Genomic DNA, 21,715 nt, shown 5'->3' on the forward strand with positions numbered 1-21,715 from the left:
TATATATATACGTATAGATATAGATATAGATATAGATATAGATATAGATATATAGATATATGTGTACTAGCGGGTTGCTGGAAAGGTGAAGGAACCCAATAGTAGCGAAGTTATCTGTGCTGTCACTGGGCTTGATCTGCGTGGCCTCACCGCGGCTACGTTAGCTTCAATCCATCAAACTGGAGGAAATCCTCTGTCACAGTCGCCATGGAAACACAAATCAGGAAGTGGCAACGGTGCCGCATGACCATGGTCATGGTTAAGCACTGGGATTCCACCGTTTCTGAAAGATTAAGATATTATAAACAGCTGGGCTAGGAACATACATTCCTGAAAATGTATTCATTGTGGGGGTTGGCTTGTGCATGTGTGTGTGTTTGTGTGGTGGATAAATGTTGCATAAGTAAATGTTTATGAAGGCATTGGAAGCTGATCAGAGCAAGGGGGGTGACATCATGTGTCAAGCGCTCATCAATCACTCATTTCAAAGCATCCTTCAAGGATTGGCCTGACTGAATATTACTGCCGTACCAAGCAGCAGCCATGACCATCTTCAAATGTTTTATAAGTCCATATGCTAGACTCTTGCCCCCAGCCCAAATAAGATTTTCACAAGCAAAGGGTGGCCTGACTTTGCCATGGTATCTAAGTTACATACTTTGCTTGGCAATATGATTCAGATGAACGTTCTTCATTTAGAGAGATGATGACAAACAACCGAATACATGCCTCTAACCAAGAAAAACACACCTGCCTTACCTTTCCCCAAGCCTATCATCTGTAGAGGATGGCACACAATGAAACCAAACATGTGAGAGATGTATTCCTCACTTCAAAGTGAAAATATCTTTGTCACAGGAATCCTAACAAGCCAAACCACAATTTTCAATGTTTAGCAGCCCTGCTACCCTGTTTTGAGAGAGAGAGAGAGAGAGAGAGAGAGAGAGAGAGAGAGAGAGAGAGAGAGAGAGAGAGAGGGAGAGGGGGAGGGAGAGGGGGAGGGGGAGGGGGAGAGAGATAATGAGCTTGTCGCGTCCCCGTCTGTGTCCTCCTGAATGCTGGATAGAATGTGTCACTCCAAGTGTGGAAGGTTATGGGCAAAGTGAAAATATGTAAGTGTATTTTGTTCGCTTTGATTTCATTCTTTCACATGGTTTACATGGTTTTGCCTGAGAGATTTGTTAACAAATCACTTAAGGGACGAAATCTGCAGATGAAAATATGTAGCCTATAGGGAACTTTCAGTTTATGTGAAGCAAAAAACGAAAATACTTTAGCCATTAACCATGCATCCATGTAGACGTATTTGTACCAAAAAATAATCACTACTAATAACAACTTGAATAGATTCTTCAGTAGTAGAACTTTTTTCTTTTGGAGAAGTGAGTGGGAGTGTGGCACTGCTTTATAAAACACTATTGATGTTTTATATTGACCGATAATAATAAGAACACTGTATTCAACCTTCATAAGAATTTACTCATCCTTTGACATGCATGTTGTATTTATAAAACGTGATATGACTACCGTCCACGAGGCAGTGTAGATCCATCATACTAATTAAGGGGACATGGTTAAAAGGGGCCTGTCTTACTCTATTCTTTGGGAGCAAAGAATATATGAAATAATATGAAAATATCATGTCCTGCGACAATCATTGTTGCAGTCCTCGCCAAATATAACTTTCCGCAAAAATATAGTTTCTGCAAAAAATATCATAGAACATTTTGTTCCATTATTTATTTCATCTGTTTTTGTTTTTCATCTGGATTTCTATTTTATGAAGTCAGAAAATGTTTTCTATTGTCCAACATTTTGCCGCACAAACTCACCAGTATGAAGCCGTACATTATTATATCAAAACATAGCCGTGTGAGACGGTTCTTCTTTTAGCAAATAGCTAATAGGGCATCTAAATAGTCAAGTATACTCTAGTCATTAAGTTTTTTTCTTTAACTATGCTCTTCAGAATTGATCATAGGATTTCTATTTAGACTTGATATTACACTTCCTCTTGTCAAGAGACTCTTCTCCCCCTTCTGTCGCGCAAGAAGGAACTTTTTAATGCACATTTTAGTTAACAGTCACAAAGTTTCCCATGTGTTTACGGGTTATGGGTTGAGGCAATCTTCAGAATATTCCACCACCAATGACAACACACCACAACATGAGTGTACCGCTCTGTATTTATTTGTGGTGGATGCTCAGTGGACACATTGAAGCGCTTTCACTAAGAACTCTGTTTTGTTGTGGTTTGATCTGCTGGGCAGAATCAAACAATGAACAGAATGTGTAGATCCCAGAACAAAGGAGCAATCAAAACCTACCAACTCACGGAGAGCAGCCCAGGGTTCCAGTGGCCAGTTTGTGCTTCTGGCTGAAGATAAAAGCTCAACCTAGTTCAAAAACACTTAGTTTTTTTGATGTAGCATCAATGGTGCTCCTATGATCCCAGTACTTGTGGATGAGGAGCACAATGTGGAGTTGTAAATAGTACAGAACATATTGTGGGCTGCTTTGTGTAGTGCTATGGATCGGGGGGGGTGGATGGCCTTGTGTTTTTTTGGGCAGGGCCATTTGCCAAAATTGCCAACGAACAAATTGATATTCAGCTCAGGGATGCAGGGGGTTGAAAGCTTAGCTCACTAAGTACGATGGCAGGGACGCAACCACAATACCATCTGACACATACACCCACACCCACACCCACCCACGCACAGGCACACACACGCACCGCACATCGCAAACACACACACACACACACTTCAGTATTTAGTTTGTAGGTTCTTCTTTCGGCCATGTGGTAGCCTGCAGAAAGCGTAGTTCAGAGATGCGCCTGAACACTTGCAATTAAAATGTATTGAGTGCAGTTGAGATGGAAGAGCGGATAAAGAGATGTGCAGTAGGATTTGAAATCACTTGCGGTGTCTGACGCATCCTATGAAGAGGAAGAGGTTGGCATCCACTTTAATTGGCAAACATTACGTATTTAACACAATATTAACACCGTATCTAAAAATATAATAAACAGTGTATATTGAGCTTTGTGTTATTATATCACTTGTTATTGCAGACTGTTGAGAGTCTAAGCATTACAGAATCAGCTGGATACTAATTTAGTTCTCCTTAATGCCAACCATCACAGTGAGAATTATTAACAGTTCCGTTAACGTTCTGTTTTTTCATTGCTTCTTTTTCCCCACTTTGTTTTTGTTGCATTTATTATCGGATATTGGATATAGCTGAGCCACGACATGCTGACATTTGACCACCGCCTCAGCGTCGCAGCTCGATATAACTCACTATAGGCCCTGCCTGGCGCTTCGGGACATTTACATTGGTAATCAAGCCCTCCTTTTACATCGACGAAGACAACTGAAGAAGGAAAGAAAATACACCGAAGCTGTAGATGCTGGTGCACTTAAGACACGTATTACTATCTTTAGCTTCTTTTTATAAAATGTCTTACTCTGCTGGACTCATCAAAAGTAGCCTCGCACTGCGAGACCAAATTTCGCCTCGCTCATTAGGTCTGAAAGTCTGCCGTCAGCAGGGTTTGCTGAGGGGCCGTCGGCAGTCAACCTTACTGTGAAGCCGATGGGGCGGGCTTCAGCCAGTCCTGCCCATTACTGTACTTCCAAAGTAAACACCAGTTACTAGAAGTTAAAACATCTTGAGATCGAGTAAAACTAATCCCGAAGCAGCTTAAATGTTATTGAATCAATACATTCGTTGTAGAAATGAACAACAGATAACACGCGTGACCCAACATGTTCGCTGATTGGCCAAGATCTAGAAGAAATCCTAAAGAAACCAGAAGGTTAATTATGTTTTTTAATTTCAACATATTTATTATCAGAACGAATAGGTGACAAACAGTCAACCGAACAAACATGGCCTTACGTTATACACAGAAGAAATTAAATAATATAAAACAATATAAATAATAATGTCAATCGCTGTGATTACCATCACATCGAGTGCCTGGTTTCAAACATCTCTAAAACATTTTAGAGGTAGTAAACTGAATATGGTTAAATTAAATAGTAAATATTTAAACAGCTGCTTGAGAGAGTAGAGCTGAGGGAGAGATGTTCAGCACAAAATTATTCTGCCCATGCAGCGTGTACTTAGCATCCATGACACTCATTCGCTTCCTGAAGCCCTGTTTTTCAACCATGCTTACAGGCTTCATATCTTCAGTGATGCAGTACTAAATGCACTGGTTATTTCTTTGTATCGGTTTGATTTCTCTTTCTTAGGGTTAATGGCTGAAGAGCAGATACATCTGTTGGTTGTCATCAACTTCGGAAGTTCGACTAGCAGTAGGGCTGGGCTGTTGGCTACTACTTTGGGGGATGATAGCATGGTAGCACAAACCCAAGCTTTCTGAGTGCTGTGTTGTGGTACCGTTTGAGATGGAGGTGGGAGGTTGGTGGTGTTTCCCTTTCTACTGAGGACTGGTAGCCGACATATATTGCAGCTAATGCTAGTCTGTGCTTGGTAAGACATCAGGGAGCCTAACCATTTCCAAATAGGCTAACCCTTCAAAAAGCAAACATTTCTTCATCTTTGGCAACAGTTTCCACACAGCTGGTTATCGTCAATTTCTGTGAGTGGGATGGGCTGGAAGCGTGCGTCATCTATCCATGGTTAGGGGCACTTATTTTGCAGACAAAACTACTCGGAACGACTCTCTTGATTACGGGGGATTACCATTGTGGCGAGTGTGTGTGGCGTCGATGGCGTACCCTAATGTATTCTGCTTGAACGCATTGCACTGACTCATGGCGATGCGTATCGTAAATCTGTTAAAAAACATTTCACCTTTATCGGGCCCGATTTTATCACGATATATATAAATGTGATTTATCCTCCAGCCCTACTGTGGAGTGGACAGTAAAGATGTCTAATCTTATCTGATCTAACGTTGTCTAATGACCTAAGCAGGCAGAACATGTGGAATATGAAACCTTTTGGTCCTGAATGAACAATATGAATATGTGTGCGTAACTGGGTGGTTGAGTGTTATTTAGGTCCCCATCTTTCCCAGTAATGGAATCTGCCCGCTTGTTACTGTGAGCAACAAGCGGGTGCTAATTGTATTGTAAGCAACATTGTTAATGGAGATGCTGCAACAGATTCTACCCATTGAATGGAATTCAAACAATGCCGTTATATTGTACACGGCGGCCATTTGCTTAAAAGCTTTGTCTCTTTGACATTCAGCAAGCTGGCACAGCCTAATGTGTGCATGTAATAACAGTTTTATGCGGTGACTTAAAACTGGAGACATTTAAGTGTTCTTGGCTAAAGTGGGGTATTTGCCATTCTTATGATCGTTTTAATAGAAATATAAAAAGGAGGTTTTTATCATTAAGACTCATCTTGGTTCTTACTATTTTCCACTGCATTTTTTTTTTGCCTCTAATGTATTTTTTAATGCCTCTGTTACGTTTAACGTCAGCGCTGTGGCACGGTCACCATCACATTACTGTAAGGTCATGGTGTGTGTGTTCGTGTGTGGTTAGTGTGTGTCGGTGAGTGTGTATATTTGCATGGGTGTGCTTATATGAGATCGGGAGGTTCCTCATGGAGAATGTGTGTGTGTGTGTTTATATTTCTAACTATGTGTGTGTGAGGTTGTGAGCTATCTAAGGATGTGTTTGCATATGTTTGTGCGTACATCTTATTATGTGTGTGTGAGTTTGCGTGTGTCTGTGTGTGTGTGTGTATCTGAGATCCTGAGATTCCCCATGGTGTGTGTGTGTGTGTGTGTGTGTGTGTGTGTGTGTGTGTGTGTGCGAGTGTCATTGTGTGTGTGTTTGTGTGTGTGGTGTGTGTGTGTGTGAATGTGTGTGTGTTTGTGTGTCTGTTCATATGTGTCTATCTGAGGTCTTGACATTCCTCATGTCTAGTTGTGTGTGTCTGTCTAGTTGTGTGTGTATGTCTCCATGTCTGATTGTGTGTGCTTGAGGTTGTGACCTACCTCAAAATGTGTTGGTATATGTTTGTGCGTGCATCTTACTATGTGTGTGTGAGTTTGCGTGTGTTTGTTTGTCTGTTCATGTGTGTGTTTATCTTAGATCTTGAGTTTCCTCATGGTGTGCCTGCATGGTTGTGTGTGTGTGTGTGTGTGTGTGTGTGTGTGTGTTGTGTGTGTGTGTGTGTGTGTGTGTGTGTGTGTGTGTGTGTGTGTGTGTGTGTGTGTGTGTTCTGTCTGTGTCCGTGTGTGTGTCTGAGGTCGTGGGGTGTCTCATGGTGTGTGTGTGTGTGTGTGTGTGTGTGTGTGTGTGTGTGTGTGTGTGTGTGCGTCTGAGGTCGTGGGGTTCCTCATGGTGTGAGTGTGTGTGACTGACAGCGGTGCCCGTCGGGTATGACAGAGTGTCAGAGTATGACAGAGTGTTCTGATCCGGAGGCTGGCCCATCCTCGCTGGCCTAGCACCCCCTCAACACCCTGCAACCCCCTCTCCCCTCTCTCTAGCTCCATTTATCTCCAACTCTCTATTCATCTTCCCCGGCTCCCACTAGGCAAATACACTATCTTTGTTTCTCTAACTCTGTGTCTTTTTGTTTTCCTCAAATGTTTTATCATCTCTTGTCAGCGTATCTCCCTCTCTGTCTTCCTCTGTGCCGGTCCGTCTTGGTATTTCTGTGTATCTCCATCTCTGTCTCCTACACCGCTCGTTATTTCTCTCTCTCTCTCTCTCTCTCTCTCTCTCTCTCTCTCTCTCTCTCCTCTCTCTCTCTCTCTCTCTCTCTCTCTCTCTCTCTCGTGGGCCCTCTCTCTCTTTCTTAATGGAAGATGCAACTCAATTTTACGGCTTGTTCTGTTTCTCACAACAGGCATCTTTTGCTTTTGCCCTTTCTCGCTCGCTCTCTCTCTCTCTCTCTCTCTCTCTCCTCTCTCTCTCTCTCTCTCTCTCTCTCTCTCTCTCTCTCTCTCTCTCCCATCTCTACCCTCATTCTTTCTGAATTGAAGATGCAAAGTGTTCTGGTAGCTGTCAATGTCCGTAGCGATCTTTAATCAAACCCTCAATCAAATAGAACCGTCCTTGCAGCTATTTCAACCAATGCTGTAGTTAGAGTTGGCTTGGCACATGCCTTTTTCTTAAATTCTTACTATTTTGAGATCTTACGATGACACTTAGTTAGTGGCCTTTTTCTTTGTCCTTCACAATGGCATGGTGATCAAGGAGTGTTTTTTTTCATTAGAGCTAACATAAACAAAACTAAATGTAGGTAGGTGTAATCAAGCTTTGATCAAAGTATATGATGACTATTTAACCTTTTGTTATGCTGTTAGTTGGAACATCATTAGAGTTTATCATGCTCTTGGAATTGCATTAGCGTACAACATGCATGAACTTCTATAAATATATATAACACCTATTTATTTTTCGCCGTTTAGTGAAACCCTGCTCAGAATATGTCCACTCTGCGAGGGCGTTGTTGAGTGTTAGTCTGCCTGTGTTTACTCAACGGGGAGCACATTAAAGGTGTATCCATGGTGTCTAGTGATCTTTACGCCTGACATCTCACACTTCACCACGTTGTGCCAGAAAAATGTAAAACCAACACCATCAGCGTCAGCCCCGCTCCAACACATCAAGAGAGCGTTGAAACATTAGCCGTCAGATCCGCCAAACCCTGTTCGCCATAATGACGTTTTGGATTAGTCGGAGAACTCAGCCGTGAAATCTTTACATCTTGTCGTGCTTTTTGTGGTTTTATTTTTGTTGATGTTTCGTATAGTGCGTACCTTCAATAGCATTGTTGTTGTGATTTCAGTCGCCACATTTTATGACATTAATGGTGTAAAAGTTTCAGCTTTTGTAAAAAATCTCAGCAATATGATAATATTATTAAACGTCAACAGAAAGGCCATTGGGAACAAAGAGACAAGAGGTGGATAATGTTTCCAGCGAGTAAGAGAGCGGGGTTATTCGAAAGATGTAAAAGTCATCCAAATGTCCTTATTATTAACCCTTTTTTTTATCCGCTATTTTGTACTTTTTTGTTTCATATTTTCTGTGTGTGTATGAGTGTGTTTGTGTTATATCTGTGTGTGTGTGTGTGCTAGCATTGGTGTGTGTGTGCTTGCATGTGTGCGAGTGGTTCTGACCCCATGCAGATCATTAATGGTATTTGAGAGATTATTTAATTTAGATTCTTCTACTGATCATTTTAGCAGATAAAACATATATGGTTGTATGACGCAACGTTACTACCAACATAATGTTAGTTATTATCTTGGTAGTAATGTTTAATTGGTCACTGTTTAATAATTAATTGTGAAATTGTGAGACATAGAAGCACAAAGTAGCATAGATCACATATTTACGTTTATTCTGGATTTTACAGTACGACATACAACTCTCAAGTAAATATGTTGGGTTATTGCCAACAAAAAGTTGCCTTATGCATTCTTATGTATAAGGCCTATATATTGAGTTGCTGTATGTTGTATACACTTCTGTGACTGCGTGTGAGTGCATTGTTGCTTGTTCCCATCGTGAAGTAAATCAATAAACCATATCACAAACAATATAACACACTGGCAGAGATGAGAAAAGACAATGAACAAACAAGTAGATGAAAAAACGTCTTTTTAAATAAGTGGTATTCATCAAATCGTTATTCAAGCCTCAAAGATCCTCGAGGTTTCCCTCATTTGCAATTTCAAGACACAGGGAAATGCAGAGTTAACCAAATCAAGGACTCTACTCAGTGGAAACAATTGCACACTGAAAGAAAGGCTCAACTTAACCGAAAAGGCCATGATGTATGAAGTATTGTTCAGACAAATACGGGAGAAATGCATACCGTATCTCAAAGAGTATCTCAAAGAAAGAGAGAATCAAAAAGGCGACGCATAAGAGAAAGTTAGATAGGGGAAGGACATATAGTGGTATAGTGTGCGCGTGTGTGTTTGTGGGTTTCAAAGAGTGTGATTTATAAAGTGTTTGGTATGCATGTTTGCCTGTCTCTTTGTGTTTCCTTGTATATTGGAGGTGTTGAAGGTGGGCTGTGTGTGTGTGTCTGTGTGTGTGTGTGTGTGTGTGTGTGTGTGTGTGTGTGTGTGTGTGTGTGTGTGTGTGTGTGTGTGTGTGTGGGGCTTAGGACACTGAGGAGTGAAGTTTGGAGAGGGAGTGGGTGTATGGCAGCTGTGGGTATTTCTCTCTCCCTCTCACCTACCTCTCTCCTTCTCCCTACCTCTCTTTCTCCCTTTCCCCTCTCTCCCTCCCTCCCTCCCTCCCTCCCCCCCCCCCCTCTCTCTCTCTCCAGACAGTTGATCTGTGTGTGTCAGCGATGACTGATAGAGAAGCCACTCTAACTGAAGGTCACATCCAAAGCGTCTCGCTGCTGTCCTTTCGCTATCACGGCATGGAGAATATATAGAAAGAGCAGGCTGTCGTGTTTATTCACTGGGGGTCCTCCATGCGCATGTGCTTCCTGAGATGGGAGAGAGAGAGAGAGAGAGAGAGAGAGAGAGAGAGAGAGAGAGAGAGAGAGAGAGGGAGAGAGGGGGAGAGGGGGAGAGGGGGAGAGGGGGAGAGAGAGAGAGAGAGAGAGAGAGAGAGAGTGGGCAAGATTACCTTGGGTTCACTGGGGATCCATCAGGGTTCCTATGCATGCAGATGATTCAGAGGAGTATAACAAGGATTAATCTTATTGCACTTATTTTCATTTTCATTGAAGACCAGGCGTTTGAATTTTCCACTGCTATCCGCATGGCATCTGTGTGAAAATAAAAGTCTGTGTAGTGCCTTCTTCTGTGACAAAGGAAACGAGGTACGCGTGTTTCAGAGTCAGGGCTTCGTGAAGGGGTTGTTATTTAATTGATACAAATCTGACATCACTACAATAGAACGACTGAAGGTGAAGAGGACGGCCATAATTCAGAATCAGCTTATAAGGATTTGATCAGTCAGATAATTTTTTTACAGGAGAAATCTGTCATAATTACAAGTTTAATTTGAATATGCAAATGTCCAGGGTACAGAGTGGGGGTGTTTCACAGGGTGGGGGGGGAGAAAAAAGTACACAACAGGCAGGACTTTGGGTCGTTTTTTATTCTCTGACAGACTGGATGAGGACTGTGTGTGTGTGTGTGTGTGTGTGTGTGTGTGTGTGTGTGTGTGTGTGTGTGTGTGTGTGTGTGTGTGTGTGTGTGTGTGTGTGTGTGTGTGCGTGTTGCCCCCATGCCAACGTCCCCACCAGTCAAGTCTGGCTTGACTACAGAGGCATCTGTCTGCTGCTGCCGAAAGCCAAGCTGGCGTAAGGGGCGTGTCCCAATGTAGACAGACAGACAGACAGACAGATAGACGGACAGCCTTCGCTAGCCAGACTCTAATATCTCATCAAGGACCATCTGCTGAGGCTTCTAGTGACCACAGTAACCTCTCTCTCTCTCTCTCTCTCTCTCTCTCTCTCTCTCTCTCTCTCTCTCTCTCTCACCCTCTTCCGTGCTGTACTTTGCGGTTGTAACGTCTGACCTCTCTGAAGATCGCCCGCAGGGAGATCAAGCCCTCAGTGGCCCATCACAGCAGTTCTGCTCTCCTTTTAGGAGAGGAAATCCTGTAGGGATGAATTAGATCATCGCCGTGATGATGTTTCCATTGGTTTCTGTTTCCATTTGACAAGGAGGCTTGTGGCTTTTGTAGCCAACCTTTCCTCCCCCCCCCCCCCCCCCCCCCCCCCTCTCTCTCTCTCTCTCTCTCTCTCTCTCTCTCTCTCTCTCTCTCTCTCTCTCTCTCACTCTCACTCTCACACTCTCTCTCTCTCTCTAAATTTCTCCCTCTCTTTCTCTTGTCTGTCTATCTCTTTCTATCCATCTCACTCTTTTTATATCTCTCTCTACCTGTCGCCATCTCTCTCTGTCTCTCTGTCTCTCTGTCACTCTTTCTATCTATGTCATTGTATCACTATCTCTCTCTATCTCTCTCTCAAATCATTTAAATTCAAAAGGGGCTGCATTGGCATTGGAAACATACGTTTACATTTCCAAAATGAACACGATAAATGGAGGTATAATAAAAATTATACCAGAATTAATAACTGACTGTAGCGCCCCCCTATTGACTGGCCAGATCCCTGGTCCATCTCAGAAAGCCGACACCTAATTGTGTTGGAGATATTGGATTTTTTGGGTAAATATTTGATTTGTCCGGTTTGCTATTGTTATTTTCTTATTGCTATCGATCTGACGGATGACGGATGGCTGGCTGTGTGGACTGCTGGGGCTAATGTTGATAACACAGAGCGATGCTCCACACATTTCCACACAATAATGCAATTAGTTTTGGAATTGCTCTTTATTGCACCAACAAGAGAGAGACCCGCGATTGCAGTCTTAATGCTTAAGCACAACAATTATGGCATTGCAAAGCGCTTGTGTTAAGCCGACGCCAAAAAGAAAGCGAGACTTTGTGGGTGAGAGATATGTGGACTCATAGCCGGGTTAGAGAGGATGCAAGTGTGCTGCACTAAGATTATTTGTGTGCTTCTGTGCTTCAAGCATTGTTTATGAGGCTCAAGTATAGGCGGCCAGACTGCCTGTTGTGTCTTTGAACACACTCTGTTTGCTGGACTGTGAGGACACCCGTTTAATGGATTTCCTACTACGCTACTGGGAAGCCATGCTCTTCTGTTTTTTAGATGTTGCTGTAGTGCAGCAATTAATCCATCTCAACCCCCTTTGTGTTTGCAAAATAAATGCATTCCATTTTCATTAGCGGACACCTCATTAGTGCATAATAGGAAAGCATGCGGGCTCCTGTGCTTCTCCCCCCTCCTCCCCCTCCTCATCTGTACCTGAAGGATGCTACCTGCATTACTTAACGCTCTGCAGCCTCGTTAGTCTGATCTAATTAACAAGTTCACACACACACACACACACACACACACACACACACACACACACACACACACACACACACACATGCACACACACACAGACATAAACTCTCCCCTCTGTCCCAACACCTTGCGTTTAAAGCGGGACCATAGGCTTCCATGGAACATTTCTTGCTGTATGAATAATTAAATGCATCTTTTTAAAATGCGTGCGCAAAAAGCTAAATGCCAATAACTTGTATTTGCGTGTGTGTGTCAAAAGGGCACTCTTGTTATTGACTTGCATTTAGCTGTTTTTTTTAAAGATTTTTGTCCCTTTTTTATGAAAGAAACAAATGGTTGTTCCACTGATCTGGAGTTAAGTTTAAGGTTTGAGTGGTGTGCACAGTGTGTTTGGTGGAATCGCCTGATTTACTACGAAACGACTCGACGTGGTTCATAGGGTTCTCCTGCGGCTGGCCCATTTGTCGTTTCTCGGTTTGATGGTGTCTAATTAAATTTCATCTGAATTATCATATATTTGAGCTATTAAATAAAATAAAAAGATCTGCGAAGATCTATCTACAACATCTCTGGTGTAGAATTATTAAACTGACAAATGAAAAACAACCCAAAAAAACATAACTCCTTCATTATGGCAGGGCGTGCACCGCTATGAAAAAGACACAACATCATGAACGTAGGCCGTGCCATGTGAAATCCCCTTCCCTGTGTTAGGGTGGTGGTGGTGCTGGGGGTATTGGTGGTGTTGGTGGGGGTGGGGGTGGTGGTGTTGGTGGTGGTTGTGGTGCCGGAGGGGAGACGGTCCGGACTGTCTACCAGTGAACTCTTATCAGCACTGCAATTTCGAGCTCCCTGGGAAAAGGTGACACTGTCCCATTTGTGCCAATCACCTGCTGTCCCTGGCAGAATAACAGTGCGGCTGACCTTTACGCCAGGAGTGCTGGGGAAAAAAAGTAACATCCATTATAGAGGTTGAGGAAGGCACCTGTAACAGGTTCAATGCCACTTGTTAACTGCTCTAACAGCCTTGCTGAGTTAAGCAAATGACAGAAAACAGAGGCGCCGCCTAGTACCACACATGTCTGGCAAGCGCTGTCTTCCACCCAATAATTGAATTACGCATTGCCGTGAATGTGCCTGTGTCACGTTTGAGATAAAGAATTGGCATCGTGAGGTTATGTTTTTTATCTATTCCATGTTATACAGTTAATGAGGAACTTCTATCTTAATGGGAGACTTGTCAATAATTAGCCCATGTTCTGAGCATCAAAGAGTCACAAACAAATCAAAATAGACAGTGACACCCAAGGAACTAGCAAACATCTTTATTCATGACTTCAGCTCAAGCAAGAGATCCTTGTAGGACTGCATACATCAACCTAGTTCAGTTTAGTTACAAGTTAGAATAATTTACAGTATGACCTTCAGTGACAGCGCATCGATGCCATACCAGCATCATAAATGCTGACATAGCTCCCGTTCACTGTCTGTATAAGATATGGAGTATTAAACCATCTGACAATAACTGCTCTCAGACTCAATGAGGGAATGAAAATAGCTGGCCGGGATATTCATGATGGGACTAAAATCAATCGCCATATCTGATTGTAATTAAAGCTGTTCCCAGAGCAGACTGCTGAGGGGCTACACGTTTAAGAGGTCAATGAAAGACAGGATTCCAATAGCCGTCTAGCTCAATAACAATGAAATGGATATAATGGGACTCTGGGGCTCCCCTCTGTGCTGTAGTGTATGGGTATACTTTCAACATGCTTAAAGGATACAGCTGCAATCTGCAATGCACTAAAGTGGCCTCACGATGTATTGGAGTGCTTAAGTGCAGGTTGGAGCCATTTGGTCCTTTTTCTGTACGGGTGCATGCAGGAAGCCAGCTGGGCCAATCACACGTACTCAGGCCCAGCTGCTGGCCAGCTGTGACATCCGCTCAGATCAAAGCCTAGCCACATATCACTGTATGGAGAGATACTATATAGGGGACCCCGGAAAAACATGTCATTGGGAGGGAGAGATGGTGAGAAAAATATTTACGAGATGAAGGTTTTTAACGCTGTGGACGCCTTTGGTGATGATTGTCCTTAAATTCAGAGTCTCCAGGCGCTAACTAATAACGATTTTAATTAATACTCATTGTCAGTAGATTTTCACGTTTATATATTCCATTTATAATATATTAATTTGAAAACTATTCATTCAAATAAAAAAATCCATATTCAGATAGGATAGGTCGAGTTAATGTCATACTAATTATTTATGTATGGAAATAAATGTAGGGCACCACTTAGTAAAAGCGCCAATAATGCATTCACACTTCTCATTTGTTTTTTTAATCTGCGTTCCAAATAATAAAATCCAAATACTGGCTTTTTTTTAAATTAGCTTAAAGTATTTGTAAAAATAACCTCCAATGTTCCATGGCTATTATTACCGTGAACATAGTTACTCGAGTCCATTCTACTGAATAGTAGGTCACCCGGAAATGGTTGCTGCAGGTTTGACTCATGTCCCTTTGAAACAAATGGAAGTCACATTCCACTGAAGTCTCCTGATAAAAGGAGTCTTGTTTACCCAAGTGAAAAAATAAATCCTCTCAGTGCCACTAGTGTGGATTTCTGCTCTCCTTGTTTCTTTGCCTTCCCTCCTACTGTTTCTCTTGACAGTTTGCTGCAAACACGAGGCACGGAGAAGAGAGATGTTAACGGCCTTTATTTTGCACATTTGTCTTAAGCCTTCCTTCTCTAACGTCTCAAGGTCCCACGGTGTTCTCTGTGCTCGCGTTTATGCCTCTCTATTTGCCATCCCGTATCGACGCACAGCCTTATTTACATCCTATCCAACAACACAAGGTAGCTTCAGTGGGCACTCACTACCAGACTCCATACATGGTTCACCCTAAATGAGTCTTCAAACCCATCCTCCCCAATGGAGGGATTTAAAGAAATCGTAGTGACAAGGGGAAAAGTGAACTGCTTTGCAATCTTAATCATTAGTTTTTTTTCAACCAACCCTGCATCTGGGTGCAGTGACATTAATCAAAATGAGGGTTCAGTTTTCAATGCTCAGTATTGATGGATGAGTGTAATGAAACTAATGTTAGTCTTATGAGAATCTGTCATTGTTTCAATAAAACCCCACTCCCAAATGGTGAGATAATGGCTACTTGAAATGATTTGTCATTGCTTCGTTTTTTTAATGTTCTCTTTCTTTCTTTTCTTAGTAATTATCAGATTTCTCTTCCCACATGGCAGTCTGTAGACGAAAACAGTGACCTATGCAGGTTCTCTCAGGTTCCGGTGCTGTCATGGAGCAAAGCCCTCTGGTACACTAATGATCGTCAGGGCCCATAATTTACTTCATTTATATTACATGACCAAAAAGAAGGAGGCCATTGTAAGGCATGTTAATTTGAAGCGAACATGTTGAATAATAATTAAGATGGCCGCTACAGTACCTAAAGGGCACAAGCAGCAGTTCAGCGTGGGAGTGACTGAGACTCCGTCTGGAAGGGAACAAAGGGAAGGCACCGAGCACCTCTCCGAGACGATGCTCTCTGTAGTGGTCGGCGAGTGTGTGCTTCAGTGACTCTAATTATAAAGAGAAGTGTCTCTTCTAGATTAGAAGAGATGCACAGACCGCCGGTGACAGCCAGACCATGTAATAACCGCCGGAGTAATATTTTTTGGCCAAATCCTCCCCGGAACACCTCACGAAACAAAGACGCTCCGTGTGGCTTAAAGCCTTAGACCAATTCCACGCATTGCTGCTTTGATAAAAACGGACACAACTCCCACAATGCCTGGCATCTTTACTCTGACAATTAGGTAAAGCGGTGGATTATCGAAGCGGCAGCCTGACACACCAAAAAATCGGTCCAGATTAAATTATTCCTATCCCGTGGCTGCGGCCGTTCGGTTTCTTGGGCAGCCAGCCATGTTAAGCGGCGTGCTGGACCGCTCTGACTGCTGAGGAGGCAAGATGCTAGGGATTTCTTTTTGAGTCATTCCATTTTTTCTTTTTCTTTCAGTTCATTTGAGCATTTCTTGACAAGTCTATTATATAAAAATGAAACCTTCGGGAGCTCACCAACAATGTCCTGGTGAATATTTTATGAGAACAATAAGCTGGATTTACTGTATTCTCCATCACCGCCAGCCCCTGCACCGGCCCCTTTCCTCTGATGGGGGCTTACCAAATGATTCAATACTCTATAAAAAATACTAGTATCTCTCTTCATCCAACCTTTAAACTAAGTCAGATCTAATCCACGAGTGCCTCCCACGAGTCAAGAGTGAGAAGCTAAAATGTCTTGTGAAAGTAAAAAGGGTTTGTTTTGCCCCGTCTAGTACCCACAGATCAATGATTACTTTAAGAGAGCCCTCTCCAGGTAAAACGTGAGGGAGATTAGAGGCTTATGGAGTTATGGAGACTCATCATTTTACACACAGGGCTGCTCTCAAACATGTCTACTCTCAATGTCTTCCTCAGTGAGAATAGACTGGCTGTCTAGAGTTGAGTGCGTGTGAGTTGTGTGTTCATGTTTGTGTCTATTTTTCTGTGAGAGCAAAGGTGTTATGTTTGGATACTGTTCTTTTCTTACTTTACTCTCTGTCCTAACAAAAATGGAATTTCAGTTGCAAAATAATTTAAATTCACTAAGAACATTTGACACAACAAACAAAATAAACCCATCCCTACAACCCAAACTCCATCACCAAAGCTCGAGTAAGCTGTTGAATGTCTCTGAGGATGCACAAATGCTATGCTTCCCAAAATGGAGCAGTTGGAGCAGCGAGTGTCTCCGGCGGGCTAACGATGTCTCCTGCACCAGGGTGAGGGGTGGCAACTCGGGGGCTCGGACTGTCACACCAGGGCTGGTTGAGAGGGCCTGTCAATGAAAGAAGAAGGTGCCATTAATAGTAAAGAGTGCGGTACCCAACTGGGTACCCACCATATATAACCGGATGCATATGGTGTCGTAGGTTCAGGTGTAGGTTCAGGTGTAGGAGTGTAGGTGTTGGCGTAGACCGAGACACGGCTCTAGTTATTGGTATAGTGTACGTTACTGTGCAACCTGTTGCATGTGCAAGTATCAACCAGCATAAACATAAATGCAAATGTGCCCTGGGGGACGAGTGTGGCCGATAAGGGCACACTCTGCGTTGTAACACCCCCAGTGTGTGTTCCCCCCCCCCCCCCGGCCGCCTTGTTTCCCTTGCAGGACATCACTTCTGCGTCCGTCAAGTGCTGAATCCTAATCGTCCGCTAGACAGCGTGAGTGTCAGCTTCTTACTCACTGCTCTGCCTCCCTGTGTTCTCTCCTCCGCAGGTACCACCGTGTCATCACAAAAAGGTAAGGCAACGCACCATCCGTCAGCTGTGCCCCCCCCCCTCCCCTCCCCTCCCCCCCCCCCCCCCCCCTGTTGCTGTGTCTCATGGGTGTCGTTGCGTTGGTGCAGGTGTGTGTGGGTGTGTGTGGTGGCTCCACGTCGACGTTCGCGTCGCCACCAGCACTCACCCGCATTTGACTCACGAGACGAAACGGATTACGGGCCGTCGATCTTCGTTTTTTGTACTCTGATTGCTGGCGGGCGTTGCTTCAGAACAACCGATTTTTGATCGGAAAGTTGATTCCTGACACCCGCCGACTCGCCAGTGTAAATGTTGTCGCTTCCCAGCGGTGACAGACAGTTTGTTTTGTCCAACTTTTTTGTCTGTTACAGACTAATCGGAAGGGTGCTAACTCACACACGCGCACAGTCGCACACACATCTCATCTCACTCTGTTCGTCTGCATATGCTAATGAGAGTTCAGATTGGAATGTGTTTGTTTTGTGGAGAGGAAATCTAGCGGCGAGACGCAGGAAGGGCAACCGCTGGTCTGTGGATATGTAACGGGGTGTGCGGATTTGTTCTGTGAGGGGGGGGGGACGGGACGGGGGCGGGGGGTACATTCTGAACAGCTCCACAGTCATTGTTCAGTGTGACAGTGTTTACTGTTGCAGGTGTATTCAACACGACGCTCGCTACACTAAAGATAATAACAGACGGTGTGAAACTCTGAAAGCTTTGTAATCGTGAAAGTTTGACAATCAGAGTTTGAGAAAGCCCCCGCTGATTTTTGTTTAATCCGCAGGGGTACTCTGATATTTATTTTCTTCCAAGACAAGAAGGGAAAATTGGAATAATGTCTTTTCTCAACGCCTTGATCAAATAGCCTGGCAACTGGAAATGGTTGGTTTTAGAGTATACACGTTCCAAGGCTGACAGCCTCCAGATTTAACCAAAATCATTGAGACCGCTGGGAGGGTATGATAACAGGCTTTTGAAGGGATTCGATCCACCACCTAAACAGTTTATTTATCACCGTCTTTTTCGTTTTTCCACAAACCTAACCCCTAAGGACTTAAAACGCATAAATGTTCCCAGGCGTACGCAAACATTACTCAGAAGTGCTTCCAGGAAGTAACAAAATGTTTAATCTGTCTGATCTTTCTCTCTCTCTCTCTCTCTCTCTCTCTCTCTCTCTCTCTCTCTCTCTCTCTCTCTCTCTCTCTCTCTCTCTCTCTCTCTCTCTTTCTCTCTCTCTCTGCTCGGCGCAGAGAGACAAGGTGGTCACAGTTAACTGATCAGATCTGCGGTAGATAGATACAGTACATCTGGGTGACAGGTAACACCCACCTCTCTGCTAGCCCTTCGCCCACACACACTCACGACCCCACCCACACACACACACACACACACACACACACACACACACACTCACGACCCCCACCCACACACACACACTCACACACACACAAACACACACACACACACACACACACACACACACACACACACACACACACACACACACACACACACACACACACACACACAGGAGCGGTGTGCTGTTGTTGTGGGGCCCGTGCTTGTATGCGTGATGACTATGCGGTGTGCGGTGCTGTCAGCCAGAGCCATAAAGGTAAATGATACGGCGATGGCAGAGCCTCACTGGCTGATGAATGTGGATGGGGAGCAGAGGCTGACACGCTGTACATCATCGCTCCCTCCCTGCCGCCATCTCTTGCTCCACATATGCTTAACAAAGGTAGGGCGGGAGATAAACAAGGCGGTGGCGCCGATGCCACCTTACGGCAAATGGACGCCCACGGGACCTAGCTCCTTCTTAGTCTAATGTGTACGTGCGTGTGTGTGTGCGTGTGTGTCTCGTTCGTGCCTTCTGTCTCTCAGACCGCCTTCGGTGGTTGTCTGTGCCACGTGTGGCCAGAGTTGTTGAGCGGTGTGTGTGTACGGGAACGTGTTTTCAAGGAAGGACCGCCGACCCAAATGACGTCCTCTGCCTAAGCGGAGGTGCGCGTACTCGGGAATGTTTTGAAACGCAGATATAATAATGTGACTGCGTCAAACATCTGGGTCGATTCGGTGTGCCTGGAACATGGCAAGGAACAATAGCCAAGTCTGCACAGTCGATTTCTTCTTTTTACAACAACGCTTTTGATCGTTGCAAACTGCAACGATGTGTGCGTTTGTTTGTTTGAGTGCGGAGCTGGGAGGTGAGATCCCGTCAAAAGTGGTCACTCAAAACCAATAAGGAGACGCATTTAAATGCCAGCTGTGAACTGACTCACACAGATCTGTGCACATGTGATAGGATCACCTATGACTCACGCTAAGGCCAGATGTGAACAGGGCCTAGCTGCATTTTTTGTTTCGGATTTGGTTGGTTTATAAGTGGTTGTGTTTGTTTGTGCCTTCGTGTCTTTAGGGGAGCACTCACGCTAGGCCATCTGTACCGTGCCCTAGTCCGTTTGACACCTCTGCACCCCTAAAGTCTTGATTGTTTGGCTAGTGTGAGCACGCCAACCGTACTCAAGTACAGTTAAATTCCATGGTGCGATGGTGAAGTTGAGTTTTTGACCACGGTACAGATGCTAATGAGCCGACAAGCGCATACGCACGGCTACGCACCCTGAGCTGGATGACGTATAGTCCATGCAACCCTTCTTTCCCATTAAACAATAAACATGGCGGCAAGTGGTTCACAAGTGGGTTCACGTTGGTGCGATGGTGAAGTTGAGTTTTTGACCAAATATTCCCCGTTCGTCACAGTGCAGGCTTTCTTAGTTCACTGGAGAAGGCGGGGCTGCGCACAGTCTAGACCTCTTTAGAATAATTTGCATACTCCCGAATGTTTTTATTTTTTTGTGAATGAATACACCCGCATGCAAGAATAAGTTCACGTCTCAGTGTAGGCTACAAACACGATTAACTATTTACAAGCACAAAAACGTTGCTGAACACTCTCGTAGATCGCACCATCTTTCAACGTCTTTGATTAATACGACTGCATCCCCTTCTCTCACATGATCAGCAGCTCGCTGATTTCACTTTCTCTCCAGTTTGAACTGTTCATGATCATATCACTGCGTTGTCTCTGTGGAGACAGCGCAGCAACAACTCTACCCAAACCCTGGATCCGCGGACCCGTCGCATTTACAACAGAATGAAACCCAATTACCCCCAATGTGTGCAGGGTCCAGGAGGGTAAATTGGGGTTCTAGCTCAAGCAGGCAATTTACCTCGGGGAGTGTAAACGCGTAGACCGCGTGCATAAAACGGCATGTCTGGCAGTGTAAAAACACTTAGTGAGAGAAGGCTGTGTCCGAGCAGAACGGCTCCCAATAAGCAACAAAGTTATTAGTGTTTCAATTGTGTTCTCTGTGTTGTTCTACTAAGCAGCGGATGCTTGGTGATGACGTATTACGATGAGATGATGTATGTACAAGAGGCAACTGTACTCAGGCCCAGTTCAGATTGCCTAGTGTGAGCAAAGGCCAGCGTTACAGCGGGGGGCGGGGGGGGGGGGGGCGGGCAATAGTACTTGTACAGACGGACGACGTCAAACGGACTCCCTGTGTCTCTTTTTGTGTGTTGTTTTTGTCTCACTTGGTCTCTGCTCTCGCTGACTAGAATCTTTGTGACAAAAGGGGCATTCGATCCATGGCCAATTGGTCGCAAACCCACAGATCTGTCCTTAGACGGCGACACAAACATATGTGGACACTGTATTCATTCATACAGCTTGTTATTGATGGCTCTGCCAGCCAGGTACAGAAGATACGTGGGACCCTGAGTTGCTGTAATATAAAACGATATCTACTGGGCACTTGTACTGGGTGTATACTCCATGTGTGTGTGTGTGTGTGTGTGCATGTTCGTGTGTGTGTGTGTGTGAGAGAGAGAGAGAGAGAGAGAGAGAGAGAGAGAGAGAGAGAGAGAGAGAGAGAGAGAGAGAGAGAGAGAGAGAGAGAGAGAGAGAGAGAGAGAGAGAGATAGAGAGAGACAGAGAGAGAGAGAGAGAGAGAGAGAGAGAGAGAGAGAGAGAGAGAGAGAGAGAGAGAGAGAGACCATGGTGGACACCTAACCTTTACAGTTCCATTCACCAGCACCATGACTAATGCTGAACCTCATTATAATCTAACCCTGTCTGTGTTTTCTACTTCAATTGCACATCAACCCCCCCACCTCCTCCATAAGCACACACACCACACACACACACACACACACACACACACACACACACACACACACACACACACACACACACACACACACACACACACACACACACAACCCCCCTTCGCCAAACTCAGCCTCTCTCCACCCGCTAACCTTTTGCCATCCCCCTACTCAACCAGATTATTTTAGATGTGTATTTATGGCCCCGCCCTGAACAAAAAATTGCAACAACAGCCCAGCCCTGGGGAAGACATTCTTCTAATTTCATTTTCCCCATACCAGTGATGAATGTATCAAACAGAGCCGAGTCTAA

This window comes from Gadus macrocephalus, chromosome 1 (genome assembly GCF_031168955.1).
Source record: "Gadus macrocephalus chromosome 1, ASM3116895v1".
Taxonomy (NCBI): Eukaryota; Metazoa; Chordata; class Actinopteri; order Gadiformes; family Gadidae; genus Gadus; species Gadus macrocephalus.